This window comes from Equus asinus, chromosome 5 (genome assembly GCF_041296235.1).
Source record: "Equus asinus isolate D_3611 breed Donkey chromosome 5, EquAss-T2T_v2, whole genome shotgun sequence".
In the NCBI taxonomy this organism is placed as follows: Eukaryota; Metazoa; Chordata; class Mammalia; order Perissodactyla; family Equidae; genus Equus; species Equus asinus.
In genome coordinates, this window is record NC_091794.1 from 5,816,397 (window position 1) to 5,822,396 (window position 6,000).

Consider the following 6,000-nt stretch of genomic DNA (forward strand, 5'->3'; position numbering starts at 1 on the left):
TGAAACAGAGATAAACAATCTACTGATAAAGAGTAAAAACTAGGAGCCGACCCGTGGCCAAGTGTTTGGGTTCACCTGCTCTGCTTCAGCAGCCCAGGGTTTCACCAGTTTAGGTCCTGGACATGACATGGCACCACTCATTGGGCCATGCTGGGGCGGCATCCCACATGCCACAACTAGAAGGACCCATAGCTAAAAATACACAACTATGTACCAGGGGGCTTTGTGGAGAAAAAGAAAAAATAAAATCTTTTTTAAAAAAAGAGTAAAAACTAATAGTCATAAGGATGCTCACTGATCTTGTGAGAAGATTAGATGAATAGAGTGAGAACTTCAACAAAGAATTGGAGAATATAAAAAAGAACCATCAGAACTGAAGAATACAATACTAGAAATGAAAAATTCACTAGAGGGACTCAATGGCAGAGTAGATGATACAGAAGAACAGATCAGCGAGCTGGACGAAGACTAGAGGATTCACCAAAGGAGAGCAGATAAAAGAAACAAAGAATTTAAAAGAATGAGGATGGTCTAAGGGACCTCTGGGACAACATCAAGGGCACTAACCTCCATGTTATAGGTGTCCCAGAAGGAGAAGAGAGACAAAGGAACAGAGAATCTATCTGAAGAAATAGTAGCCAAAAACTGTCCTAACCTAAGGACACATGACACCCACACAGGCGATAAACCCAAAGAGGCCCACGTTGAGACACACTATAATTAAAGTGTCAAGAATTAAAGATAAAGAGAGAATCCTAAAAGCTGCAAGAGAAAGGCAACAAGTTACATACAAAGGAAACCCCATAAGGCTATCAGCTGACTTCTCAGCAGAAATCTTACAGGCTAGAAGGGAGTGGCATGATATATTTAAAGTGCTGAAAGGAAAAAACCTGGAGCCAAGAATACTCTACCCAGCAAGGTTATCATTCAGGATGGAAGGAGAGATAGTTTCCCAGACAAGCAAAAACTAAAAGAGTTTATCACCAAGAAGCCAGCCTTACAAGAAATGCTAAAGGGACTTATTTAAGTGAAAAAGAGAAGACCACAAATAGGAATAAGAAAAATTTTTAAAAAGCAATAAAATCACTGGTAAAGGTAAATATACAGCAAAGGTAGCAGATCAGCCACCTGTGAAACTAATATGAAGGTCAAAAGACAAATGTACTAAAATTATCTATTTCCATGATAAGAGGGTAAAAGAAACACACACATGAAAAAAGAGGTTAGATATGATATCAGAAACATAAAATGTGGAAGGAAGGGATTAAAAGAGTAGAGCTTTTAGCAAGAGGTCAAACTAAAGAGACCATCAACTTAATACAGATTGCTATATATGTAGGTTATTATATATGAACCTCATGATAATCACAAACCAGAAAACTATAATAAATACACAAAAATTAAGACAAAGGAACTGAAACATGATACTAAAGAAACCCATCAAACCATGAGGGAAGCGAGCAAGAGAAGAAGAAAGGAACAGAGAATAATTACTAAAACACCCAGAAAAAAAATAGCAAAATGGCAATAAGTACATTTTTATCAATAGCTACTTTAAATGTCAATGGACTAAATGCTCCAATCCAAAGGCATAGGGTGGCTAATTGGATTAAAAAACAAGACCTATATATACGCTGCATACAAGAGACACACTTCAGACCTAAAGACACTCACAAAATGAAAGTGAAAGGATGGAAAATGATACTCCATGAAAATGGCAATGAAAAGAAAGCTGGGTTAGCAATACTTTTATCAGACAAAATAGATGTTAAAACAAAAACTGTAACAAGAAACAAGAAGGGCACTATATAATGATAAAAGGAACAATCCAACAAAAGCATATAATACTTGTAAATATCTATGCACCCAACATAGGAGCACCTAAATATATAAAGCAATTATTAACAGACATAAAAGGAGAAATAGACAGTAACACAATAATAGTAAGGGACTTTAACACTCCACTTATGCCAAGGGATAGATCATCCAAACAGAAGATCAATAGGGAAACATTGGCCTTAAATGACACATTAGGCCAGATGGACTTAGTAGACATATACAGAACATTCTATCCAAAAACAGCAGAACACACATTCTTTTCAAATGCACATTGAACAGTCTCAAGGACTGATCACATATTAGGCCACAAAACAAGTCTCAATAAATTAAGAAGATTGAAATAATACTAAGCATCTTTTCTGATTACAACGGTATAAAACTAGACATCAACTACATGAAGAAAATCAAAAAAGCCACAAATATGTGGAGATTAAACAAAACGCTACTGAAGAACAATTGGGTCAACAAAGAAATAAAAGGAGAAACCAAAAAATACCTGGAGACAAATGAAAATGAAAATACCATGTGCCAAAATTTATGGGATACAGCAAAAGCAGTTCTATGAAGGAAGTTTATAGCAATACAGGCCTACACCAACAAACAAGAAAAATCTCAAATAAGCGATCTAACAGTGCACCTAAAGGAACTGGAAAAAGAAGAACAAACAAAGCCTATAATCAGTAGAAGGAAGGAAATAATAAAAATCTGAGCAGAAATAAATGAAATAGAGACTAAAAAAACAACAGAAAAACAATGAAACTAAGAGCTGGCTCTTTAAAAAATAAACAAAATCAACAAACCCTTAGCCAGGCTCACCAAGAAAAAAGAGAGAAGGTTCAAATAAATAAAATCAGAAATGAAAGAGGAGAAATTGCAATGGACACCTCAGAAATGAAAAAGATTAAAGGAGAATACTATGAAAAGCTATATGCCCACAATTTGGATTATTTAGAAGAAATGGAAAAATTCTTAGGATCATACAACCTTCCAAAATTGAATCAAGAAGAAATAGAGAATCCAAATAGACCAATCACCAGTAAGGAGATCCAAACAGTAATCAAAAACTTCCCAAAAAATAAAAATCAGGGACCAGATGGCTTCCCTGGTGAATTCTACCAAACATTCAAAGAAGACTTAATACCTATCTTTCTCAAACTCTTCCAAAAAATTGAAGAGGAGGGGAGGCTTCCTAACACTTCCTAAAGCTTCATTCTATGAAGTCAATATTACCCTGATACCAAAACAGGACAAGGACAACACACACACACAAAATTTTAAATACAGGCCAATATCACTGATGAACATTGATGCAAAAATCCTCAACAAAATATTAGCAAGTCGACTACAATACATTAAAAAGATCATACACCATGATCAAGTGGGATTTATTCCGGGGATGCAGGGATGGTTCAACATCTGCAAATCAATCAATGTGATACACCACATTAACAAAATGAAGAATAAAAATCAGATGATCATCTCAATAGGTACAGAGAAAGCATTTGACAAGACACAGCATCCATTTATGATAAAAACTCTGAATAAAATGGGCATGGAAGGAAAGTACCTCAACATAATAAAGGCCATATATGACAAACCTGCAGTTAATATCATTTTCAATGGAGAAAACCTGAAAGCTATCTCTCCAAGAACAGGAACCAGACAGGGATGCCCACTGTCACCAGTCTTCTTTAACACAGTATTGGAAGTCCTAGCCAGAGCAATCAGGCAACAAAAAGAAATAAAAGGGATCCAAATAGGAAAGGAAGAAGTGAAACTGTCTCTAGTTGCAGATGACATGATTTTGTATAGAGAAAACCCTACAGAATCCACCAAAAAACTGTTAGAAATAATGAACGAATACAGTAAAGTAGCAGGATACAAAATCAACATACAAAAATCAGTTGTGTTTCTATACACTAACAATGAAGTAGCAGAAAGAGAAATTAAGAATACAATCCCATTTACAATTGCAACAAAAAGAATAAAATACCTAGAAATAAACTTAACCAAAGAGGTGAAAGATCTGTACACTAAAAACTACAAAACATCATTGAGAGAAATAGAAGACACAAAGAAATGGAAAGATATCCTGTGCTGTTGGATTGGAAGAATTAACATAGTTAAAATGTCCATACTTTTTTTTTTCGTTTTTGAGGAAGATTAGCCCTGAGCTAACAACTGCCAGTCCTCCTCTTTTTGCTGAGGAAGACTGGCCCTGAGCTAACATCCAGGCCCATCTTCCTCCACTTTATACGTGGGACACCTGCCACAGCATGGTTTTTGCCAAGCGATGCCATGTCTCCACTCGGGATCCAAACCAGCAAACCCCAGGCCGCCGAGAAGTGGAACGTGATCACAGGTGTATGGTGATGGATGGCAATTAGTCTTTGGGTGATGAACATGATGTATTCTACACAGAAAGCAAAATATAATGACATACACCCGACATTTATGTAACGTTATAAACCAGTGTTACTGCAACAAAAACCAAAAGAGCATCACCCCCCACAAAAAATAAAACAAAATAAAATACAGACGTGGTGTAGAGCAAGAGTTAGCAAACTTTTCCTCTAAAGGGCAGGATAGGAAATAGTTTAGGCTTTGCAGGCCATGTGGTCTCAGATGGCCACAACTGTGTAAGTCTGCCATTGTAGCGTGGAAGCAGCCATAGAGGAAATAGAAACAAATGGGTGTGCCTGGGTTCCAGTAAAATTTTATTTACAAAAATAGGCAGTGGGCTGGATTTGGCCTGTGGCGGTAGTTTGACGAACCCTTGTCTAGAGCAACAGTCCTGCACTTCCTCAAACTGCAGATTCCCTGCCTGCAGGGTCATCGTTCAGTCTATGGAATGGGCCAGTGTGGAATAAGAGTTGTGTTTTGACCCATGTCACCAGAGCCTCTAGAAAAGTCAAAAAACTTCCCCCAACCAATGTCCTTTAGTATGTCATTAAAATCACATACTGATACACACACGTCCAGAAAGAAGGGATGAAAGAGCCAGGAGACAGGTAATGAGAAAAAGTTCTGGTTCTTAATCAGCTGCCTCTTTTTCCTCCTAGCCATTTAATTAATGAGATCAAATCAAGTGACCATCCTCCCTTGTTTTCTGGTACCTGGGGTACTCTACCTATTAACCTCTGCTGCTCTCTGGCGGTTACATGAAGCCGTTAGGAGACACTCCAGAAGAGGTGAGTACAGGAGAATTTAGAAACTGCATTGACAAAAAGCTTTGGGACACTTAAAGGTCTAAGTTAGGGTGAGAGGGAGTATTTTCAAACTTACTAGGCAGAATTCTAACCAAATTCCTGCAATGCTTCTATAAATGGTTTTCCTTGGTCGTAAATCCTCATGTTTTTCTATCAGGACGAGTACCAGTTTTCCTGACACCTGAGTGTTTAGTATTCTTCCTTTCTCTAAAGCAGGAGCATCATGACTGATGAATCATGACTCAGAAGTAAATTCTCTCAGAATTTTTGGACAGGGCACGAAAAGGGGCAGCGGGGAGTATAAGATTAGGGTCCACCTGCAGCTGTCCGACAGCAAAGGAGTTTCTAACGCAAATTACAGTTCCAGGTGGTACATGGAACTGAAGGTCAGCAGATCTCACACTTCTCTTTAATGCTGAAAAAAATGCCTTATTTTTAACGCCTTAATCACACCAGAGAAGCAGAGCAGCCCAACTTCAGTTTTCTCATCACTGAAAACTGCCCCCGGGGACGGATTGACATTTCATATCTGGGAACGCGGTCAGACCACTGTTTTCAAATACAGTCACACGCCACATGACGATGTTTCAGTCAACTACAGACTGAGTATACAGCGGTGGTCCCAGAAGACTAGTATCATAGAGCCCAGGTGTGTAGTGGGCTGTACCACCTACGTTTGTGTAGTGCACTCCATGACGTTCACACAACGAAATCGCCTAACAATGCATTTCTCAGTACATATCCCGATTGTTAAGCGATGCATGACTGCAGTAGGTGTTAGCAACCTCCAGAGCTTCTCAGGTGTAATCTGAAACTGGTCCCTGTGCATGGAGGGCAGGCAGAGACTGAAGAAAGAGACGGCCACCCCAGATAGGTAGGTGGCAGGTTTAGTAAACAAGGGAACTTACTCATGAGGCTAGTCTTGGGCACCGCAAGATGGATAGATCTCTGT